Below are 12,603 nucleotides of genomic sequence, written 5' to 3'. Positions count from 1 at the left end.
TCCACAATGCCACGCTGCTTCTCATGCACTAAGTGCTAGAGAGAGTTGAATACTGTTGTCCCCTCAGTTCCCTCCAAGCAACAGGCTGCCAATCCATGCCAGTGTGGATGGGGGACCAGGCCCTGGGCATCGGTGACCTTGGAGGAAAGAGCCCAACTAGAAAGGCCACCCCTGAGGCAGGTGGCCAAGACTGCCAGGCAGTGCCCATCAGGACCAGCGAGGCCACTCGGCCACCTCCACTCCAGGAGCCCTGGCGGGCTGGGCCGGTGTCCGGAGATGGGGAGGGAGGAGCCGAGGATGTCCCTAGCCCAGCAGAGCGAGCTGGAGCTGCTATTTAAACAGATGGAGCTGACTTCGCAGCCGGCAGGCCCGGAAAGGGATGGGAGAGGCAGGAGAATATTGAGATGATGTATCGGGCAAGGAGACAGAACCCACGGAGATCTTAATACGGCCCCGTCTGCGGCTACTGACCCTGATCTGGCTATTTGTATAAATGCTCCCAGACCTTTGCGGAGCGCGCTGCCTGCTTTCAAGCCTCATTAGGACGCTGACAGCTTTCCCCCGGCTCCTTCCTCGCCTGGATTTATCTCCGCTCCACTCCCGCCAAAAAAGCAGGAGGGAGGGGCCGGGGCTCCCCGGGGTTGGCACTGCAGCTCTCTTCCCAAAAGCGCCTGAGCGCGGGACTCCCTGAGACAGATGCTCATTTGCATACCGTGACTCTCCTTTGCACGAGGCTCAGTGGCGAATGGTACAGAAATGTTTCCCCCCCATCACCTACCCAGCCCCCTGCCCCCCGAGGGACCCCGGCTTGGGTCTCCGGCCTCCAGTGTCTTTGGATTGGCCTCCTCCCTCTCCCCTCTGGCCTTGCAGCTCCTGGTCTGCTCTCCCCAACTCACCTCTCCAACTCCCTGGGACCTGAGGGGAGACAATAATAATAATAATGTTGGTATTTGTTAAGCACTTACTATGTGCAGAGCACTGTTCTAAGCGCTGGGGTAGATATAGGGTCATCAGGTTGTCTCACGTGAGGCTCACAGTCTTCATCCCCATTTTACAGATGAGGTCACTGAGGCACAAAGTGAAGTGACTTGCCCACAGTCACACAGCTGAGAAGTGGCAGAGCTGGGATTCAAACCCATGACCTCTGACTCCCAAGCCCGTGCTCTTTCCACTGAGCCACGCTGCTTCTGCAGTAATAATGTTGGTATTTGTTAAGCGCTTACTACGTGCAGAGTACTGTTCTAAGTGCTGGGGCCTTGCCTATTTTCTTGCCTATTACAGGGTAATCAGGTAGTCCCACGTGAGGCTCACATTTAATCCCCATTTTACAGATGAGGTAACCGAGGCCCAGAGAAGTGAAGTGACTTGCCCACAGTCACACAGTTGACAAGTGGCAGAGCGGGATTCGAACTCATGACCTCTGACTCCCAAGCCCAGGCTTTTTCCACTGAGCCACGCTGCTTCCCACAGAGGGGCAGTTTGTCCCTTATTGAGGGAGATTTAGAGCACAAGGAGGGAGAGGGATGGGTGCTGCTCCAAGAGGTAGGGATTCCTCCCCCACCATAATCAGAATCACCTCTCTGGGTCGCACCTGGAGAGTTTCCAGTACTCTACCAGTCTCAATTATGGGAGGGAGAGTTAAGCAGAGGCATATCCATTCCATTCCTAGCTTGGCCAGTGGCTAGCGAGTGGAAGGCAATCTGCTACAAGTCAAAACTTATCCGTGCTGGGCAGCAGTGACATGGGAGAGAGTCGAGGGCAGAGACTCAGGTTTACTGTGTGGAAGGAGGCAATGCTAAATCGCTTCCTTATTTTTATCAAGAAAACTCTGTGGATGCACCACCAGAATGATTGCAGATGGATGTGGGGCGTTCGGGGAGAAATGCGTCCATGGCGATGCTATGGATCAAACATGCTATGGATGGTGTAAGACAACAATGACATAATCAGAATAGGAATGACCACTTACTGTGTGCCAGGCACTGTACTAAGCACTGAGCTAGACAGAGCCCAAACAGGTTGGACACAGTTCATGCCCTATGTGGGGCTCACAGTCTTAATCCCCATTTTACAGATGAGGTTACTGAGGCGTGGAGAAGTTAAGTGACTTGCCTGAGGTGACAGCAGTCAAGTGGTGGGATTCGAAACCAGGTCCCTTCAACTTCCAGGCCCATGCTCTGTCCATTAGATTGCTCTGTTTCTCACACTGGTTCCGTCCAGGGGGTTGGTCTGGGGAATGAGCACGAAACGGGTGACTGGAGAGGAACTAAGACTGCGAACTGTGATGTGGTGGGAGAAGTGAGTGGAGAAGCAGGAGGGAGAGTGTCCCAACCGAGTGCTTTAATGGCAAGGGGTAGGTGTTTCTCCCTGATGAAGGGAGGAAAAGGAGGCTTTTTGAGGAGTGGGGAATTGTGTGCAATTTAATATTTTTGAAAAATGACCTGGGCAGCAGAGTGAAGGAAGGACTGGAGTGCGGAGAGACGGGCAGTTGAGAGGTCAGCTGCTGCAATAGTCAAGGCGGGAAATGAAGAGTGCTTATTTATATCAATGTGGTAACAGTTTGGATAGAGAGGAAGAGAGACGGATTCTGGAAATATATTGCAGAGGCAGGACGGACAGGATTTGGCCACCGAATGAACGTGGGGGTTGAAAGGGAAGCAGCATGGCCTAGTGGATAGAGCACAGACCTGGGAGTCAGAAGGACCTCTTCTAATCCTGGCTCCACCACCTGTCTGCTGTGTGACCTTGGACAAGACACTTCACTTCTCTGTGCCTCAGTTCTCTCAACTGTAAAATGGGGTTTAAGACTGTGAACCCCATGTGGGACATGAACAGTGTCCGACCTGATTAACTTGTACTTATCCCAGCATTTAGTTCAGAGCCTGGCCCAGTGCTTAAGAAATACCATAAGATAAAAGGACAGTCAAGAATAATGTCAAGGATGAGGGCTTGAGAGATGGGAAAGATGGTGGGGTTATCACCTGTGACGGTAAAGTGAGGTCAAGGGGAAGATTTTGCTGGAGGAAGATGAGGACATCTGTTTTAGAGACAGTGAATTTCAAGTGCTTGTGGGGTATCCCTGTAAAGATGTCCCAAGGGCATGAGGAAATACAAAATTGCAGAAAAAGAGATTGGTCCGGAGCAGTGCAATGGATTTAGGGGCCTTCTGCACAGTGGTGGTAGCTGTAGCTGTAGCAGGGGGTGAGCTTCCCAAGACAAGCAGTGTGGACTAGTGGATAGAGCACAGGCCTGGGAGTCAGAAGGGCCTGGGTTGCTCTGCCTCCTGCCTGCTGTGTGACCTTGGGTAAGCCATTCACTTCTCCCTGCCTCAGTTACCCCACCTGTAAAATGGAAATTGACTGTGTGCCCATGTGGGACATGGATGGTGACCGAGCCGATTAGCTTGTAATTACCCTAACACTTGTACAGTGCCTAGCACATTGTAGGTTCTTAACAAATACCATACTAGAAAAAAAAAGAGTGAAAATTTGAGAAAAGCCTTGAGGGACACCATACAGGCCCACCCCTGGTGGAGGAAGTCGGGAGACTTTTCCAGGAATGTCCAGTTTATCCGGCATGTTCCCACACTGACCTCCCTTCGAGCCCCTCTGCAGAGCGAGGGGCATTCAGTGCATATTTCCTGCAGTGGGAGGGATGGAAGTTAGACCCCCACAGCAAAAGAAAGCACCAGGAAGTGAGGAACCGAGTTCCCCTTCCCCTGCACAATTTTAGAGCTGCTTCTGGGCTGAGGGAGGGGTTGGCTCTCATGGAGGCAGGGGGATGGATGAGATGAACTGGGTTGGGTGGCAAGGATGTGGAAGAGAATGGGAACTGGGGGCCAGTAAGTGAGAACAGGAATAAGAGAGGAAGCCCAAGGCTTTATCACTCCTCTCCTTCCTGGCTTGGCTCTGGTTCTGTGGCCTCTGTTTTGCTTTCCATCTGCTGTATTATTTCAGTCTTTAATTATTTACCGTGGAGCGTGGGGGCGGTGGCTTGTGTGCAGTAGGCAGCGTGGAGCAGGGACTCTGGCGGAGGAAACTGCCAAAAGCAGACACTCTCTCTCCCACCCCCGTCACCAGCCCACCCCACCTTCCCCACCCCCAGCAGGGAACTACCCCGCCCCTTCAGGAGCCGAGGGGCTGTGGAGGCAGCAAACAGTAGAGGGGAGAGTTACAGGAGCGAGAGCGGGCTTGGGGTGAGGGGAGGATAGGAGCACTGTGGGAGGGGAGAAGAGGGGGTTATATGAAGATCTCCAAGCACCTTGTGATCCAGGCAGGGTGCGAGAAGCCAGCAGGGGGCTGAGAGAACTCCCACAAAAAGCTTCACAGAATAAACTGGATTTGGATTTGTTGGGAATGGCCCAGAGGCAAGGGAATGGTCCTGATCAACCAACCAATCAGTGGTATTTATTGAGCACTTTACTGTGTGGCAGGAGTGAGGGCGGCCAGCCCTGCCACTCATCTGCTGTGTGACCTTGGGCAAGTTACTTAACTTCTCCATGCCTTAGTTACCTCATCAATCAATCAGTCAATGGTATTGAGGGTTTACTATGTGTAGATCACTGTTTTAAGCGCTTGGGAGAGTACGATACAAGAGAATTAGCAGACATGTTCTCTGCCCACAGTGAGTTTACCACGTCTGTAAAATCGGGATTGAGACTGTGAGCCCCATGTGGGACATGGATATGGCCAACCTGATTAGCTTGTATCTACCCCAGCTCTTAGTACAGTGCCTCGCACATAATAAGTGCTTAACAAATACCATTTAAAAAAAAAAGTGACAAGGTCCTGGGTTCTCCGATCAGGCCAGGAAATGTAGATCAGGTTTGTCAGACTGAAAATGATCTGGGCGTCTGGACGGGCTGTGGTGGTTCAGGCCCGTTGGAAACTCTGCCAATGATCCAGGGCCAAAAAGGAATCAAAGCCTTCATTTGCATATTGTTTTGCATATATTTGTAAGCTGGGCCAAGAGGCCCTGATGTGAAATTTTAAAAATATAAAATAAACACTCTGAGACTATCTTCTCCTTCACACCCAACCTTCCGGGTTGGCTCCCACACAGCACCAAAAGGTGGAGAAACTCAGCCATTCCGTCCCATCGAGGTCTAGGAGAGAGACAGAGACTTGGGCCCAGAGACAGAGACAGATACGAGGAAGAAACCGGGGAACTAGCAGAGCTCTGGCTGCCCTGATCGGGTGATCCCGCAGAAGTCCTACTCCTTTAGGTTGGACGGGTCTGTGGATGTGTGATTGACAACCCAGCCTCCACCGCTGCCCCCGAGCTTCATCCCCGTCCCTTGATGGTGGTGTTCCTGAGCTGAGCTGAAAGTGTAGACTGGATTTATGAGGCTGCTCTGTGGGCCTGGCCTGGCTCCCGGCATCCTTACACGTCCGCTCCCATGACCCCACAGACACCGGGCGATAGGCATCGACAGCTGGCGAGCATTGGCCCTCGGACCTGCTCCATCCATCACCCCTGGCACTTCCTCTCTGCTCTCCAGCCTCTGGGAGTGCCCCATGCCTGCAGCAATAACTTCCTTACCCTGCCTGCAGCCTGGCCCATCTCTCGGGGAGGGGGGGGGGGAGGGGGGCGATGCCAGACCAACACGATCCCTCCGGCCCTACGCCTCCCTGTTTGTGGCTGAGATAATCATAATAATTATGGTATTTGTTAAGCGTTTACTATATGCCAGAATCTGCACTAAATGCTGGGGTAGATAGAAGCTAATTATGTTGAACACAGTCCACATCCCACATGGGACCCACAGTCTTATTCCCCATTTTACAGATGAAGTAACAGAGGCACAGAGGAATGAAGTGATTTGCTCAAAGTCTACAAGGCAGACAAGTGGGGGAGCTGGGATTAGAACTCAGGTCCTTCTGACTCCCAGGTCCGTGCTCTATCCACTAGGTCACGCTGCTTCTCATGGGTGTCCCATCACCCTCAGGGTCCAGGGCAAAACAGAGGGCTGTGGTGGTGGAAGAGGGTAAGAGGGCAAAGTGGCTTTACCTTTGACAAGGACAGAGTGGATCAAAATCCCTACCTTCTCCCTAGGATGTATGCTTCTGTCATACCACCCAGTAAACATGTCACTGTTGTAATGTACTTTCCCAAGTGCTTAGTCCAGTGCTTTGCACACAGTAAGGGCTTAATAAATACCACTCAATGAATTGGGCTTCTCTTTCTCTGGCGGGTTTTATTCCTCGATCTCATCTCCTTGTTTTCCTTTTTCCTCTCCATTCCGGGCTTCCCTCTGCTGCCCGTCCTGTCCAGCCCCATCGCCCTGCTTGCTGAAGATTGTACACTTGTTGTAGGAGGGAACATCACTTAGTAGGGTGCTTTGCACACAGTAAGCACTCAATAAATATAATTGAACTGTCATAGTGTACTCTCCCAAGCACTAAGTCCAGTGCTCTGCACATAATAAACACTCAATAAAAATAATTATTTGATTGCTGCTTTCTCCTGCCCCTCAGGGGTGCAGGTTGAGGGTAGGAATAATTCCCCTGCAGCGGGTCTGCTCCGTCCACTTCACCCCGGGCCCCGAAACAAGTGCTTCCATTCCTCTGACCCCCGACCTCTCCCGCACCCCCTCTGCTCAGGGCCAGGTCCCCTCCCCTCAGTATCCAGATCAATAGTGGGCCGGCTGGAGGTGGGGAGAATACACCTCAAGTCGGGATCCCCCTCCTCCAGGGGGGCCCAGCCAGGGGGTCATGTGGTGCTAGTGGGGAGTAGCTGAGGAGGAAAAGAAGGGGAGCAAGGGTGGGACAAATATGGCTTTTGATTTCTCCCACTTCTCATCCACTCAGTGGTCTCCCCAACCCTTCCCCCCATGCCCCATCGTGGTGTCCCATGCCCAGCTCTGCCCCTCTGCCCTGCTGCCTGGACCCCTCCCCAGAGAACCCATGTGTGAATGTGCGGAGGGGTGGGGGCACGTGTGTATACTCGTGAATGCGTGAGTGCAAGGGAAGAGGCAGTTGGAGGGTGCCCATCTGCCCCTCTCCCGGAGGTCAGGGGGTCAGGAGACCCAGGAGTCCTGTCAGCCCCAGGTGGATGCATGCCGCCCGCTCCAGGCTTTAATTAAAGGCATGCACGGACCTCAGAAAGAGAGAGAGAGAGGATGTCCAGGAGAGCAGGGCCATCTGGAGAGGCCGGGGGAGAGGCAGACAGTGGTGGAAAAGCTGCAATGCGAAAAGAAATTAATTAATTAAACGCAGCGGTCGGAGAAAGCGTAACTGGGCCCTCCTGCTGCTGCTCCCGGAGTCCCTGCTGGAGTCGGGATGTTATTAAGCTCACAAGGGGGCTTCAAGTTTGAATCTCTTCACTTCTACTAACTCCTTCTGTGGCCTTGGCCTTAAGCTCGCTCCACCTCCCCTTCCTACCTCCCTTCCTCCCTTCCCCCATGCCCCCACCTTTCCAAATAGCGACCCTGCCTGAAGGCTGTTTGGTGTCCTCTGGGACCTGGCAAGACGCTACCAGACTCTCGGGGTGTCCTGGAGAGGAGCACAGTCTGCCTGCTCCTTCCCTGGAGTCCTGGTCACTTGCCTTCTCTCACAGAGGAGGTCAGCGGGGAGGAGAGGGGAGAGGGAGGCATCAAAAAGCTGACCCCACGCAAATTCTCTAGGCTCCAAGTCACCAGGTAATCAATCAATCAAAAGTATTTATTGAGCACTTACTACTAATAATAATTATGGTATTAAGTGCTTACTAAGTGCCAGGCACTGTTCTAAGTACTGGATTATTATTATTATTATTATTATATTATGAGGATGATATTTGTTAAGCACTTACTATGTGCTAAGAGTTTGCGAGTGTAGATTATAACAGGATTAGCAGCCATATTCCCTGTCCATAACAAATTTACAGTCTAGAGGCCAGCCTTGCCTTTCATTTGGTACTGTTTCCCTCCTTTAGATCCCAAGCTCCTTGAAGGAAGCATGACTTAGTGGCAAGATTCCAGGTTGGGGAGTTGGAGGATCTGGGTCTTAATCCTGGCTCTGTCTCTTGCCTGCTGTTTGACTTTGGGCAAGTGACTTAACTTCTCTGGGCCTGTGTTTCTTCATCTGTAAAATGAGGATGACACCTGTTCTCTCTCCTACTTAGATTGTGAACTCCATGTGGAATGAGGACTGTGTCCAACCTGATTATCTTGTATCCTGATTAATTTGTATCTACCCAAGCATTTAGAACTGCGCTTGACACATAGTAAGTGCTTAACACACATCATCATAATATAACCTTCTCTAGTGCTTAGTGCAGTGATTGGCACAGAATAAACACCTAACAAAAACGACAGTTATTATTAAAAGGCACAAGATTGTTTTTCCATGGGCCTAGTGTACAAAAGAGTCTTACACCCATGGAAACATCCAAGGTTCTCATCTCATGTCAGCAGCGTCATCTTCCAACCAAAAGCCATGGGGAGACGTGTGGGGAGGTGGGGTGATCTAGTTTGGAGAAGAGATGGAGGGGAGGGGAAGACTGAATAATGAAGCTGCCACTTTGTATGAAGAACAGAGCTTGAGAGAACTCAGTAAATATTGCAAGAGAAGGATGCGTGAGTAAGCATCTGGAGAGAGCGGCTAGCACACACCAATGAGGCTGAAGCCTCTGTCTTTCCTTGTCCTTTCCCCTTCTCACCCTCCCAGCACCCCAACCTGGGACTGAAGGGCCTGGTCTCAGGCAGAGAAGAGTCAGGGAACTCCGATCCTCCTTCTCAGGGCCCATCTGGCTCCCATTCATTCATTAAATTATATTTATTGAGTGTTTACTGTGTGCAGAGCACTGTACTAAGCTCTTGGGAGAATACACTAGAATAATAAACTGACACGTTCCCTGCCTACAGTGAGCTTACAGTGTAGAGTGTGAGACAGACATTACTATAAAGTAATAAATTACAATTATGCTCCTCTTAACTAGTGGGTGAACCACTGCTAAAACCCTGAACTGCAGTGACAAGCCCAATATAAACCAATGGGCTTCTAGGTACAGCATTATCTGGCACCCAAGATGGCCTCCAGGAGTCTCGGGGACACTCTCCCCGATCTCATAAACCCAGGCAAACAAGTTCCAGTGATCTCTATACCTTAAGCTCGCTATAGGCAGGGAAAATGTTTACCAACTCTGTTATATTATACTCTCCCAATGGCTTAGTACAGTGCTCTGCACACAGTAAGTGCTCAATAAATATTATTAATTGATTGATTCACCGCCCAGCCTACTTCTCCCCCTGGCAGACAGATTGGCAATGTGATCAGTGATGTTGTCATTCTTTGCCAAGCACTTATTTTCAAATTTTCCCTTGCCAAGGGCAGATCTGCAAGAGGAAGAATGGAGGGGTCCAAGCAAGGCCTCACTGCATGCCTCCTCAAATCCCAGGTGAGCCCCTCAGAACAGAGAGGGACAGCATCTCTCCCAAAGATACACAGCTGAACTGGGACAGAAGTTCACATCCTTGGCCTTCCCACCTGGGTTTGCTGGGCCCCAGACCTCCTCTCCTCCAGCAGAGCAAGGATCTACAGGTTCCCTGGCAGGTGGCAGGGATGATCTCTAGACGCTCTTCATCCTCCTCCTTTTATCATTATTATGGTATTTAAGTGCTTACTATGTGTAAAACACTGTTCTAAGGACTAGGGTAGATTCAAGTAGATTTCTAACATGGGTTCACAATCACAGGACTGGGAGTCAGAAGGTCATGGTTTCTAATCTGGGCTCTGCTACTTGTCTGCTGTGTGGCCTTAGGCAAGTCACTTCACTTCTCTATGCCTTAGTTACCTCATCTGTAAATGAGGATTGAGACTGTGAGCTCAATGTGGGACAGGGACTGTTTCCAACCCTATTTGCTTGTATACACCCCAGCGCTTAGTACAGTATCTGGCACATAGTAGCATTTAACAAATACCCACATTATTATTATTAGTAGTAGTAGGAGGAGGAGAGAGAAGAGGTATTTTTCATTTATATTTTACAGTTGAGGAAACTGAGGGACAGAGAAGTTAAGTGACTTGCCCAGGGTCACACGGCAGGCAAGTGGCAGAGCTGGTATTAGAACTCAGGTTCTCTAACTTCCTGGTCCATGATCTTTCCACTAGCCTTTCCCTCTCCTCCTGCCTGCCATTCCTCCCTTTAGTCTGTGCTTTGCTCCCCGCTCATTTCTGCTTGGGACAGACTCCAGGGCCATGCGCCATTTAATTACACATCGCCAGTTTAATAACAGTCATTAGAGGGCTCCACATTAGAAGGCAGAAGCCAGATGAATCTGGAGTAATTGGGGGTTGCAGGCCTGAGAGAAATCGAGGGAAGCAGGTTGGGGCTCCTCCCCTCATCCTCTCTCTGGGCGAAAGAGTGTTTCCTCTTGCTTGTCTGGAACCCACTGGCTTCGGTCTGCAATGGGTGCCCGCCTGGTGCAATGGGGCTAGTGAAGACAGGGCTCTCCTGGCCCACATTCTAGGGATTTGTCCTGGTCCCCTCAGCCTCCCTCTTCCCAGTCACAGGGGCCTTCATCTGCTCTGGCTTCTCTTCCAGTAGAAGTTTTTCCATCCCCGCCTCTGGTGGCAGAATGGTTTCTCCTCCACCCAATCAATCAAACAATCCATCTATCAATTATGGCACTTATTGCACCTCATAGCTTTTCTGCAGAAGAGAAAGTCCGCTACCTCATGTTTGTGTAGAGGCTCCGGCTTGGCTTTCTGGGGGCTGGAGTTCAGAACCCGGAACCCGGAGCCCAGGGATTGGGGGCTGGGAGCCAAGGGTGGGGGGCTAGGGGCTTCTCTGTCCAGAGCCTGGGGCTTCCCTGCCCTGAGATTTGGAGTTTGATCTCAGGGACCCTGGGCTGACCCTCAGCTTCTCCACACTTCCCCTCATCGTTGGTTGGGCCTGGGCCTGTCTTGGTGCTGGTGGCCCCCTTGGAGTGGGGGTGAGGGGGATGGGACCAGGCAGATGAGAAAAGGATTTTTCACTCTTATAGAACGTTGGGGGTAGGCAGGGTCATCTTGTCCAACCCCCTGCCCTCAGGATAGATTGTGTACCTAATGACTTCTTTTCTGAAAATCTCCTGGAGAAGAACCCACACCCTTCCTGGGCAATGCCATCCCTACATCTCTCAATTGTGAAAACCAGGAAGTTCTTTCTAAAGTTTAACTTCAATCAGGTTGGCTGCAGTGTAAGCTCATCCACTCTTTTCTGGTCCTCAGTGGGGTTGCTATTCCTCTGCAATATTAGGGAAATGGGGATGTCAAGTGGGTCAGTGATTGAGCCAAGACCCTGCTTCAGCCAGTGAGTCTGTCCAGAACTGGGTACTCTGACCCAAAGGCTTTCAGGCTACCCAGCCTTTCCCCGCCACCTTTTCCATTTCCCCTTCTTCCTCTTTGGCCACAAATCCCAATTCCTCTTTCTTCCCTTCTTCAGTCTTCCCATGCTTCTTCCGAATTCCTCCTCTCACAGGGCCGTTAGTGGGGAGGCTGTTACAGATTGTACTTTCTAAGTACTTAGTACAGTGTTCTGCACACGGTAAGTGCTCAATAAATACGATTGAATGAATGAACCCCTCACTAGACTAAGCTCGTTGTGGGCAGGGAATGTCTGTCTATTGTTGTATTGTACCCTCCCAAGAGCTTAGTACAGTGTTCTGTACACAGTAAGTGTTCAGTAAATAAGATTGAATTAATGAATGAATAAATGGCATAGTGGATAGAGCACGGGCCTAGGAGTCAAAAGGTCATGGGTTCTAATACCAGCTCTGCTACTTGTCCGTTAAGGGACCTTGGGCAAATCTTTTCTCTTTTCTGTGCCTCAGTTACCTCATCTGTAAAATGGGGATTGAGTCTGTGAGCCCCACGTGAGACAAGGACAGTGTTAAACCCGATTTGCTTGTATCTGTCTCAGCGTTTAGTACAGTGCCTGGCACATAGTAAGCACTTAACAAATACCATTATTATTATTATTACTACTATTAATAAAGAGTTTCTACGAGGCTGGCACCCCTTCAGGAACCCCAAGGACGGCTTCTAGGAACGCAGTCTGCCAGTGTGGAGGAGACTTGTTTGACTCCCTCTGCCAATGCAGATTTATTTATTGCTTTCAAATTAAGCGCTAATTTGCCCATGTAATTGTCTACTAATTGCCTCAAAATCCAGCCCGAGCCTAATTTAATTAACCGTGCCCCTTATCTCTTGCCCTGCGAAAACAGGCCGAGAGGAGCTGAGGGGAGGCCAGAGGGGTGGAGGTAGGGGCGGGGGGGACAGGCTAGATTGGTTCCGTTGACGCTGTGTATCAAATAATGAAATCGGCTTTTGGCTCTGACACGGATGCAGGAAGTTGAGTGGGAAGGAGGGATGATCATCCCTGGGAGCAGGAGATGCCAGATCTGGTCATTTACTCTCCTGGTTGCCGGCCCCCTAACCACCAAAGGAGGAGGAGTCCTGGGAGAGCCATGGCTGTGGCTTCCCCAGTCTCAGAGCCAGCCCTGGGCTTGGGCACCCAGGAAAAACAAAACAAAACAGTGGTGCCCAGAAAGAAATCAGGCAGTGGGTCAAAAGGAAATCAGGTTGTAGGTAGAAAGGGGAATCCGAGTTTGCTTTATTCACTCCAGTACAAAATTCTTTG

At 50.8% G+C, this 12,603-nt stretch overlaps 1 long non-coding RNA gene and 1 other non-coding gene across 2 annotated transcripts in view; one reads left to right on the top strand and one right to left on the bottom strand.

Moving 5' to 3' along the window:
* Positions 1-12,603, bottom strand: part of LOC114817318 — a 79,609-nt gene that overhangs the window by 60,915 nt on the left and 6,091 nt on the right. The window lies entirely within an intron of this gene.
* LOC114817599 lies at positions 1,574-1,711 on the top strand. Its single transcript, XR_003765460.1, has one exon. It is a non-coding gene; the product is annotated as a small nucleolar RNA SNORA7 (small nucleolar RNA).

Source organism: Ornithorhynchus anatinus, chromosome 16, assembly GCF_004115215.2.
Source record: "Ornithorhynchus anatinus isolate Pmale09 chromosome 16, mOrnAna1.pri.v4, whole genome shotgun sequence".
NCBI classification, from domain to species: domain Eukaryota; kingdom Metazoa; phylum Chordata; class Mammalia; order Monotremata; family Ornithorhynchidae; genus Ornithorhynchus; species Ornithorhynchus anatinus.
This window is presented reverse-complemented; position numbering and strand designations above follow the sequence as displayed.